This window comes from Thermobia domestica, chromosome 10, assembly GCF_964235325.1.
Source record: "Thermobia domestica chromosome 10, izTheDome1.hap1.1, whole genome shotgun sequence".
NCBI classification, from domain to species: Eukaryota; Metazoa; Arthropoda; class Insecta; order Zygentoma; family Lepismatidae; genus Thermobia; species Thermobia domestica.
Window position 1 is genome coordinate 28,062,099 of NC_137463.1, and position 12,529 is coordinate 28,074,627.

General features: G+C 38.8%; 1 protein-coding gene across 1 annotated transcript in view; it reads right to left on the reverse strand.

Annotated features, from left to right (window-relative positions):
- Positions 1-12,529, reverse strand: part of fry (microtubule binding protein furry) — a 1,411,512-nt gene that overhangs the window by 266,680 nt on the left and 1,132,303 nt on the right. The window lies entirely within an intron of this gene.

Here is a 12,529-nt window from a genome sequence, read left to right on the forward strand (position 1 = left end):
AGTTTTTAAAAAAATAGTTGAATTTTTCTTCTTTTTTAGCTAAACTAAACTCGATTTGCTGCTTGCTATCTAAATAAAAATAGTTTGTTATTTTACAGTTTCCTCCAAGTTCACAGGGGCAAAAACTCACTGCCTTTTTTTCACAATTGGAAACACTTTTGTATCATGTTTTTCAGATCCACTTTGTCTAACACTGTTTTATGAACGTAGCAAACTACTACATGGTTGAGCCTCTGTTAGGTCATAACTGACCTAACATACTTGAAACACTAGGGGGAGGGAATGAAAACCATTTTACAATATTGGAGGGGACACTTCCCAGGTGTCCCCGGTGGGAATGACGTCCGTGGCTGAATCCATATCAATACGCCATTACTTACTCTCTCTTTTATTCTTTTTACTTTATGGAGATTAGAATTGAAAACGGAAAAGCTAAGTAAGTCAGTCTCTCACTTCCTTCCAGTTGATAAAATGAAGACTAAAGAATAAAATCAGAGGCTAAACATTCTCGTGGTACTGAATTGATACCAAAAAATTCTTGTTGATATTTTATTCAGTATCCGATCAGTTTGTGACCAGAAATCGTAGTTTTACAACCTCCGGTTTGAATAGATAGGTAAAAAAAAAAAAAAGGACAAAACTCATTCTTGGAATGCTTTGGAATGCTGAATCTGTTAAAAAAAAAATACTTTTCAATATCTCTTACGATTTTTGCTATATGGAAATAAGTGTTGAAACCAGAAGAGATAGACAATTTCTTCCACTTCTGGATTTAGTAGAAACACCGCAGTGAAGACGGAATATATTTTCAGAACGCTTAATTTATTGATTGATTGATTGCAGTAAACCATTTCTCGCCATTTATTACCTTTTTTTCGCTGTATGGTGATTAGCATTAAAACCGGAAGTAGTTGACTTCTACTCCTGCCTGTTTGAGTAGAGGGTTAGTGGAGGAGATAGAACATATTCTTGGAATGCTGAATGGATCCCAAAAATTTGCTTTTCAATATCTCTTACCGTTTATGTCCTATGAAAATTAATACTGATACTGGAAGTACTAGTACATTTTAACTACTATCGCTTCTATAGTGTGTTCGGGGCCGCGGTGGCTTAGTGGTAGAGCGTTCACCTCTGGTGCTTGTGGTCCCGGCTTCGATCCCAGCCCCCGCCAAGTGAACTTTGTAGTGGACAAACACCGTGTGCGTGGGTTTCCTCAGGGTTCTCCCGTTTCCTCCCACTTTCTTCATTCCACCACCTCATTCATTACTCATCATCACAGTCTCCTTTAGCCTAACCGGCATAACCGTGGGACGTAAAACTCAAAGATTTCATTTCATTTCTTCTATAGTGTGTTCCAGGCAGGGGTAAGAGTGCTAGGAACGCGTGGGTACGCCGTCGCCCCACCTCCAGAAAATATGTACGGCATCTCCCCAGTTCCTAAAAAATTACATGGGCAAAGATAGGCGGAGGGACGGCGTGACGTCATGCCGCTACCTACCGTCTCCCTACCTTTTCAGTCCCACTTTTACCCCTGACTGCAGGTGGTTATAGTATGTTCTCTTGAGACGTTTATTGGGTTGAAAAATAAAAGAAAAAGAAAGAAAAAAACACGCTTTTCGCTATATACTACACTTTTGCTCTATGGAGATCAATATTCAAACCAGAAATGGCTGATTTCTGGCCACTTTCAGTTTGAATCAGGAGTAAAAGTTAGGGGGAACGCGGGAGAACGTATAGGGATGCATTCGAGTCGAGTCGAGTCGAGATTTAAGCCTGTCTCGACTCGTCTCGAGAAAAAGTTGTCTCGACTCGAAAATATGTTTCTGTCTCGACTCGTGTCTCGACTCGACAGTCTCTGTCTCGACTCGACTCGAATTCGAGTCGAGACAAAATGTACGAGTTAAAATATACGCACACATCAGCCAGACCATCATGACTACCTACCTAATTGTCAGTATGTCGACTTTTGGCATGGATAAAAACGGCGACACGTCTTGGCATACACGCAATGATCCTTGATAGGTCGCTGGAGAGAGCTGGCACCACATGTGCTCACTCAGGTCACCTAATTCCCGTAAATTCCGGGAAGGGGGGCGATGTGCTCTGACGTCACGTTCAATCACATCCCACAAGGGACATCACTCAAATGTCCGGCTCCAATTTCAATGAAACTTTTTTTGCTGATAGAAGGCATGTATGCATCATTACTTGTGATGACAAATTTTTGCCATGGTGCATGTTTTCTATTTTTTTTAATAACTTTTAAGAGTTGTGATGTGGTTATTAGAGATTACTACAGAAGTCCCTTACTACCCTTTGTAAACGGAGCGTTAATGAAGAAAAGTGAAGAAAAACCATGTGGATACATATACGTCCTGGGGGGAAGTCGTATGGTAGATATGACCTTGATGGCAGCCATCTTGAAATCCACCATTTTGAATTAAGGTCAAGTTTTCAAAATGGGAATAGGGTAATATGATACATAATTTCGGGCTAGAATTTAATTAGAAAAATAATGGTGAGGTTAGTTTTAAGATACACCCATTTAGGGGAAAGTTACATGCATATTAATTGTTTTTACTTACTGTGTGCGTAAGTCCCTTCTTACTTTCGTCTCAAGACCTGTAAATCGATCGCAACGGCAGAGCCCGGTTTCGCACTAGTGTTTAGAAATCTTTAAACTCACTTGAGGCAATATTTGTGGATTATTGTATTGTATTTTGCCTTTAATTAAATTTGAAACCACTTCATGATCTTGTGTAAAGTATCACTAAAAGAGAATTTCTGTTTTTATGGAGAACGTAAGCATGGCAATTATAAAAGGTGAGTAAGGTGCGTATGTATTTATAAGAAAGTCTTTTGTGGTTCCGCCAACCTATTCTTTAGTTGTTTTTTTTAAATACTCATATCTCATAAATAAAAGAGCTATTATAAAATCTCTTACCACTATTCTTTAATACTTATAAAATTTTATTTATTGTAAAAGCACTGGCGAGATATTTCTTAACGCCCACTAAAATTATGGTGGAGCTCCTTCGTGGGTAACGGTTAGCATACTTGCCTTTGGCGTGGGAAACTTGGGCTTGATTCCCGTGGGAGTTCATGTGGTTCGGATTTCACGTTAATCAGTAAGTCCACGTCTCACATAGCCTCGCTGCTGAACGGGACGTTAAACTCAGACTCAATTCAACTCAAAATTATGGTTTTGACTTTATTATGATGTCATTAGTTTAAACGCCCAACTGCCCAGTAATTATAAACATTGACTACATTATAAAACTGTAATTTGTGACGACTAAAATATCAGAAATTAAAGATTATTCTTTGGGTTTTGGAACATTTTGAAAAACGTGAAAAACTGGTACTGCACCGATACAACACACCTTTTGGATTTGTCATAACATGTCTTACATAGCTTTGGTTCGATTCTCAACATGGACTGCAACTACCCGTTAAATTGTGCATCCGAAAGGCACTCTTTGTTAAACCTCGCTTATCACCGCTCATCTTAATAATATATATAACTTCACCGCGAAGCAAATGTTGCATTTCTCTCTTTCATCATAACACAAAACAAAACTAACCACAGCTGTGACACGAAGGAGCTATTTCGAAAAGAAACAAGCTGTGCTTCATAGAGATGTGTACCAAATGATAGAAGTATAAAGTATTGTTTTCTTTCCTGTTTATTGATATCAGTTGGTGTTCTTAATGAGTTTACTCATTAGTTTAGAGAGAGTATATATGGAATTTGGACATATGTTGTACGTATTCTCCTGAGAAATTGATGAGACCAGAAAAGTTATAAGGACAGATGGAATAGGTTTAAGCGCATCTACGTGACTTTATCAAATATTTATTCTCCGTAATGGTACCACGCGGAAAACTTGGTATAGGCCTACTTTTATCTTTGCCTCCCTCTGTTAGCTGTTTCGTATCATATATATTGGATGGTTTTGATATTTCTTCTGATCATTAAAACAACAATGATACCTGTGTGCGTGCAGAAATGCAAAAGCACAAGGTAACTTCCTATTTGTTTTGGAAACAACAAACCCATTTCACGTGTGCGAGAGAAATCGAGCACAGCGAGATCGGGTGTTTACTCACGGTCAGTTCGCAGCAAGAGTCCATGGTAAAAGATTTGGCTATCTCGAAAACACTTGCAAAACCTTACAAATACAAAAGACTGCGCTTCAAAGAAAGTTTAGACACAGATGTTTCAATTTTCTTTTAGCATCTTTCTTCAGCAAAAGAGTCGGTTCATTGTATTCGAAAAAGGGAAGGGAGAAAGGGTGAATTTATATTTTATGTGGGGCTAACGTTGTAAGTAGTATAAACAATACATACCGCTGTACTGAAGCACTTCCTTTAGCGGTATATCACTAGATCTATCCTGACCCTCATCCCACCTCAAATTGTAAAGTAGAAAGGGACAGAAGTATTCAACATGACTGCGCACTTGAGTTTCAGTTCACAATACGAAAACCAGTGAGCAAGTAAACAGTCTTTTGTAGGATCGTGTTTTACTTCTTGAATTTATTTTTGAACATTTCTGTGAATTCAACAACAGAACGCAGTAGAAATACGGACTAGTTTTTACTCCAACCATTACTTTCGCTCCAACCCAGGGATGCCACATTTATGATTTCGTACTAGATTTAGTGATTTTACTATTGAACTAGTGATCTAGTACGTACTTTGGGTAAATAGGCACATTCTAGTGATTTTTTTGCATTTTTTTTCTGATGCAGACAAATGAGAAGGAAATGGTTCTTAAAATAAAAGGAAGAAGTATATTGCAGTTCAAAACAAATGTAGAAACCTTAAATTATTTTTTCTTTTCCCTCTGACTGAATGAAACCCCTGCTGTGTAACGACCTTAGGTAAACAACGGCTATCTTTGGTCCGCTACCTCCTTTTGTTAGCCGACATGACATGGGTTACTTTTTTTTCTGGAAGAAAGTGAAGAATTAATTATCCAGTACATTTACGTTTTGTCAGGCACACAGGCGCAGTCTGTACTTGTTTCCTAACGAATTTTAGCAACATAACATAAATGAAACATATGTACCAGAAAATAGAGGCAGTACAAACGGAAATTTTCATCTGTGACACATTTGATGAGAAATATAGTTAGATGTCACGTGCAAGCACTCTAAACATGTCCTATCCTGTAATTCTATTCGTATGTTTATGTAGGTGAGACTGAGAAATCAAGAAACAATAATAACTGGTTATCTTCCCGGGGAAAAATCTAAATGTGAAGGGGTGTTACACTGGGACTTTAATTGCGTCCTTTGTACAAGATTAACAAGTAATAGCAATTTTTTAATTTATTTTAGTCCTTGGGAAGAGGAAGATGGAAGCGAACCCTCGTAAGGACCTCTGCAAGGAAACATGAATACTATCCGCCACTCTTTGTTACATTACACAAAATAGTTTTATATATATATATATATATATATATATATATATATATATAGAGTTTTAGTCAGGGTTTTCATTCTGCAGGAGAGGGGGGATAGTAATACCTGACAAACATTTTCTTTTCTCAGAGTGTTGCAATGACAGCATTTCCTCCATTATAACTTGGCCAAGCTAGTTGCATTATATGTAAGGATTAAGTTAGCCTAAAAAGCTTAAATTTCTATGGCTGTTTTACTCTGTACCCATTTCTCATTTTCGGTGTACGGGACTCTGTGTCCGGAAATTTTCGATGGCTTCCAAGTCGGAAAATAAGTGTATCAAAGGCATATATATTATATCTATGGTTATATAAGGCATGGATCTACAGTTTAAAGTGGGATACCGGTAACAACTTCATGAGCTTCCACCGTAAATCGAACCAGAGTCTCCCGCGATCAAGGCGTATGTGTTAACCATCAGCCACGAGGAAATTCACATAAGCACACACACATATATATTGTTGAGTTGATTTTGACTTTACCGTCTCTTTCAGCAGCGAGGATATATGAAATGTAGACCTACTGATTAACGTGGAATCCGAACTCCATGAGCTCGCGCCGGGAATTGAACCCGAGTCTTCCACGGCAAAGACGCGTACACTAGCAGCGGAGTTCACACACACACAGAATCAGAGTCCTAACACACCAAGGGTGAGAGCTGTGCCACTGAGTCACAGCGGCCACGGGGCTAGGTCGAGTCCACTTTACGTTCATAGTTTCTTAGTACATAAATGTTACGATTATGAAATAGATTTTCCTTAATGAGCTGCATAAAAACAAAAGCTTTCGAAATGCATTAAACAATTAGCTCGATTTGAGTGTGAACTTCAAGTTATATCAGAGTGTAAATACGGATACGCACCAAAGCTTGAAAACTTAATACACTATTTCTCCTATATAGTCAGCATGTATCAAGCAATCGTTCAGCTTTCATTTGAGAGGATGGAAATCGAAGGTCCCTGAACAACTAAGTTACTAATGTGCGGAATGTATTTATCTTACAGTGAACTGCTTTGATGCCAAGTGGCCTAACTCCAAAATTGAAATTTTCCAGGACTGAAAGTTGAAGTTCAATATCTCATGAACAATCCATATTTCTTTTATGTTGGGAACCAAAACCATAACTACTGTATGTAGTTCATTGTTTTATAACTTAGTGTTTACAAAAATCCTTTAAAAAAATACCTATTCATAGAAGTGAATGGTACTTATCTGTACTAGTTCTTGGCATCCAAGCAGTCCATTTATTGTAATACTAGCTTAATATACCCATTCTTCGCATGGGGGCTGTATTTGGAAGTCAACACCTGTGGAAGTATCACCATTCATTTCAGTGACCGCGAAAACTATGGATTTGACACTAGTATCAATCAATATGGGCTATTTATACATGTCTCGGTATTCCTCACCCGCTGACACCCGGCCCGCATACAGTAGTAGCTGAATTTGCAAGTCATCGCTGATGGAAGTGTCACCATTGATCTCAGCGACCGTGAAAACTATGGATTTGACACTAATGTCGATCAATTTGGATTACTTTTACTACATGTCTCGCTAAACGCCCCCCTGAGACCCCCTGGTTCCAATTTTGACAAAAACGCTTCGCCTTGGACTGGGACCTGGACCAAGGTATCCGTGACCAAAATTTGGTATCTCTCGGTCAACTTGTCTGGTCCCCAGGTCGGTCCCAGCAAACGTCCCCCCCGAGACCCCCCTGGTTCGAAATTTAAAAAAACGCTTCGTCTTGATCTGGGGCCTGTACTAAGGTACCCGTGAATAAATTTTGGGAACTCTCGGTCCACTCGTCTGGTCCCCAGGTCGCACACAGACAGACAGACAAACACACAAACAAACTCTTTATTTTATTTATATTAGATAAGATATACTATGTAAAATAGTCTCGTATCATAATATGTGATTTACAACAAATGTTACATTATATATTATCCGTAGCTCGTGATATGCTGCAACATATTAAAGCCTCAGAATAGTTGGGCAAGCAAATAATCCAGAAGTTACGTAAACCTATTGCGTTCATGGGAACGAAAACACAATAATTATAACTATGCTAAATTACTATAGACTACCAACTGCTCATTCAGAGAATTTATGAAGTTCACTTTATCGCAATAGTTTTATACAAACTAGATTTAGACTACGGATGATAGTTTTATACAAACTAGATAATCAATTATTATTATTATTATCATTATATTTGCAGTGCAACCAAATACAACGACATTAACTATTAGTTCTAATTAACTGAATTGAGCTGAAAATTAAATCTGGATCTTTAAAGATTAACAATTAATTTTATGCGTTCTGTACCTTTCTGAAGGAATAAAAGCTGGAATTGGTTTCAAGGCTGTTTCTGAGTGAATACTTTCTTCAAAATAATATTAAAAATTATAGAAAGATTTTCGAGACATTCGAGTCGAGTCGAGATTTTTAAGAGCCGTCTCGACTCGACTCGTGTCTCGACTCGAAAATTCGAGTCGAGAAATACGTTTGTCTCGACTCGTCTCGAATTTTACAAAGTGTGTCTCGACTCGAATCTCGATTCGAATTCGAGTCGAGTCGAGTCGAGATTCGAGACATGTCTCGACTCGAGCGCATCCCTAAACGTAGACCGCCCACATCCAGAAAATATCTGTGGCGTCTCCCCAAATTCTAAAAATAAAAAAAATAAAAAAAAAAATACAATGAGCAAAGATAGGTACGGGGGACGGTATGACGTCATGCGTTCCCCTACCTTTTCAGATCTACTTTTACCCCTGGTTTGAATAGAGGGTTAGCCTAATCTTGGAACGCTAAATCGATTCAAAAAAAAAAAAAAAAAAAAGAGCTTTTCGATATATCTGAGCGTTCTTGCACTGATACCTGTCGACACACACAGGGACAGACATAACCGTTCTACAAAACCGTTCTAAATTAACCATATAATCAATCAATTGTACAAAATGACAAAAAAATTCTAATATTTATTCCAAAAAGTAACCGCAGACAGGGCGGTGCTGGGATGGAGTGGGGCAGGGGTTGGATGGATTAGGATTTAGATGTCTGGGCTTTCGGCATCTGTGGCCATTTAGCTCGTCACGTATTGAGGGTTGACGTCCCTCGGCGAGCACACTATCCGGGGAAAGGGAAGGAACAAAGAATTGGGGAAGGAAGGAAGCGGCCTGGGACCTATAAGTTAGGTACGACCCCGGCATTTGCCTGATGTGAATGAGGAAAATCTCATTCAGGATGAATGAACTGAAAAAGCGTTTTACACTTTTTCGACCGACTGCCCCCACTGGGAATCGAACCTGGGACAGCTCGTACCGAGAGCGTTAGCGACGGGGTTGGATGGAGACGAAATGTGTCAGTGACATTAAAATTTAGTGAGTAGAGAAAATTTATTGTAGTTCATGAGAAAACTTTAGAAATGTACTACAAGGTATCATCTATACCTAGGTAGAAGAACAGCACGCTTAATTAGGACGTGCATAATTTATCAAAGGGAAGAGCACCCCTGATTATTGAAGTAAACAGTTATTTTAATAATTAATACTCTACTTTACTTTACAGTATGCTCTTTAGAATCACAAACGAGAGTTAACTCCTCCTTTGTTGGTTTTACGGCTCTGCTTCTCTACGTTATATCTAGAACCTCTCTCATGAAACACGATAATCCGATATAAGAAGAGAGAAGAGATAAGGATGAATTTTATTTGCTGGCTAGCAACACTGAAACAGGACGAATATGAAGACGTCCGAACAAGTCGTAGAAAAATCGTAAAAAAGTTGTAAGTAGCATCGTTTCTGATGTTCAATAATACCGAGCGAACATCAAAACGATAAGGCAAGGAAAACTATAGTTAGTGAACTTATACGATTTCGAGAAATTATCATCATAAAAGGTCGAGATCTAAAGTATACTAAGTACTTAACAAAACTAGGTAAAGTGCTGAGTCTTGCTGTAATATTGATCTGAATATATAGTATTTACTAGTAGCTGTGAGTGGGCTGTAAAAGCAATGGTTGGAGTTTAAAAAACATGTGCACGCACGCGAGTGCTCTCTCTAATTCGAAGTGTTACTTCAATAAGTGTATTTAGTGGGACGGAAGAGCGCTCACCTCTTGTGTGGGAGGTCCCTGATTCGATCCTAGACTAAGTAAATTTATGGTGGACAACCACTTCTCCGTAGGATGTTTTCGGAGATCTCTTGTTTCCTCCTACATAATCATTCGGCCAATTCTTTCATAATCGTTCATTTTCATTAATAATCCGTTCTTTCAGTCTAAAGGGCATAATCGTAAGAAATTATCAATATGAGTATTTAGAAAATCGAAACAGGATTTTTTTTTTGTATTTTTATACTCACTTTCAAACACAATGAACAATTATTGGTCAATGTAAGTATTTTCATATAAAACTTCTACATTAACCTTATAAATCATTAGTTAAATATAACATACTATATACTGTAAGGTATAAAGCATATTCCACGTTCCACGTTTAAATTATGCTCCATTTCACTTTTGGAGTTAAAAGTACTACCACATTCTCTACGCAGAGTTGAAAAAAGAAAGTACTTATTGTTACCTTTTAAAGCGCAGAACAATTTAAACAACATTCCCTCTGCCCAATAGAAAATAACTCCAATTTCATTTTATGTACCACCAAAATGTTCATACTTCTTTAGTTTTGCGAAGGTATTTGCGCTTCTTTAAACATTTCTGCTTTCTTCCCAGTACTCCAGGGATATACATAAATATACTAGTGGCCAGAACTTAGGCATAATAATTGAAAGGGTACAAAAACATAAATAAATCACACCAAAGGGAATCACCATTCAACCATACATACCCCACATAGAAGGGGCAACATATGCAAGAACCATAGTAGCAGGGGTCACATAACGCCGACGAAAAAAAAAAAAAACGGACTAGAATTCAAATACCACAAAAATACTGGGGGGGGGGACACTGCCGGCTCCGGAAATAGGTTAATACAGGGCATGATCAGCCTGCATAGCCATACTTTTAGCACCGGCGCTCCGTGCTCAAAATTGAGTTCTTGTGGACCTCTTGAAGCAACTTAATCAACTCTTCTCAAAGACAAATGCAGAGTTTCCCGTGTGTTCTAGAGGACGGTTATCGGACTCCAACTCATCTCCCTAGTGGATTCTAAGTATGCTCAATCGGGTTTAGATCGGAAGATTGTACTGACCACTGGATCCGTTGAAAGTCTTCCAATGTTACATAGTCGTCCACCAGGTTGGTACGATGAAAACGGGCATTTTCATTTATGATCAGAAACTGTGGACCGACTAACCCCCTGTGGACCGCACATAGGTATGCATAACCTCGTCTCTGTATCTCTGAACATTGGTGGATCCTGCATCGAAGATGTTTACGTTTTACGACCATCATCATAATGCCTCCCCACATCAGTATGTCACTACCATATACTGATTCCTTTCCACAATGTTCATGGAAGCGGAAGCGGACTCCTTAGTCGCGTCCGATCAGTGTGCGATGGAAATTACTCTGGGTATAGTACGGGCTCCATTTATTGTGAGTCCACTAATGATGTTCTCAACACCACTGTAACGGAGCCCTTTTGTCCGCTGGAGACAGTAGAATCACGGTGGAACACATGTTGCTGATCGTGGACATACAGAATACTGATACCAGTTTTTGGCACACAGTTTGGTGCGATACTATCAATCCCGAGGCATTTGCATCCTCGACTGACAGTTATAGTGTAGGTATAGTTCGCTTGTGACGTGCAGTTATGGTCAGATATCGGTCCAGTTGTGGAGTTGTCACAATGCACGATCTCCACCAAGCCTACTTCTGATGTCTCCTGTATCGATAAACTGATCCCATATCCTGAATATGACAGTTTGTGGCACATTGATAAGTCGTGCTACTGCTGTCGGTGTGCCATTTCATTTCAAGCGTCCGAAGATGCGACCATTTGTAAACGCATCCAAATGGTGTCTTTATGCCATATTCCTGCTGTCTATTGCCACATTCAATTCGGCAGTATCCTCCGCTCACTAAAAGAAACCTACACCAAATGCGCGCATTTCGGCTGCAAGCACTAGGATTCCATTTCTTTTCATATGGGACAAGGCTGGTGCTTGCCACAGCTAGTTCAATGAGCCTCATAAGCAATATGCGCAGTCCGATGTATTTCCCGTGCTCATGACACTCTTCCCGGCCCTTCGTGGAACTTTTCGCATTATGTTTAAGTTATGGATATATGAATCGGGAGTTGTTAAGTGGGGAAATTTGTAACTAGTAGAATGCTGGTAGTTAAACCACTTGCCGCCAACACAGAAGAGCGGAGTGATGTAAATGTAACTGCTTTTCTATGTTAAAAAATAGAAATTTGTTATATGTTCGTGCAGCGCTCATGTAACTATAAACGTAAACCGCCCTTTCTCTCAGCTCTTTAGAGCAAAGATTTATTTTTACTTGAACACTAGTCTAGCACTTAAAAAACATATCTTCAAATTAGAAAATAGGCGGTTACACAATCTTTTTGAGGAAGATCTAGACACAAACGACTATGTAATCACCTTAAGACGTTCTACTATGTACATTTATAGTTCCAAAAAAATGGACAGCCATGTTTCTGTAATCTCCTCTCCTGTGGAAGATTCTTCTGTTCTGAATTTGCATCTTTGACACAAGCAGGACAGGTATTTCTGGAATCGAATACTTATTCGTCAACGAAGATTGCCAGCTCGTGGAAGGTAACCGCTTCAAGATACTCATATTTAAGAAGTTCGACCTATCAGCATACAGATAAAATAGTACAGCTCGGATCGAGTTTCATCTACTTTTATTGTTATCTTCCCTTTATACTGTTTTCTAGTAACATTATTAAGCCAGTACAAAATTCCTAGAAATATCTAATTCCTAACATTTCTTCCTAGAAATATCAAGCGCAACGTCACATATAAAAAGGGGAACAGACGTAAACAAAATTGATAGACATTTTACAGTTCGACGGAATTTCGATCCGGAGGATCGAAGGTAGGATTATTTGTACTTATTCCTGC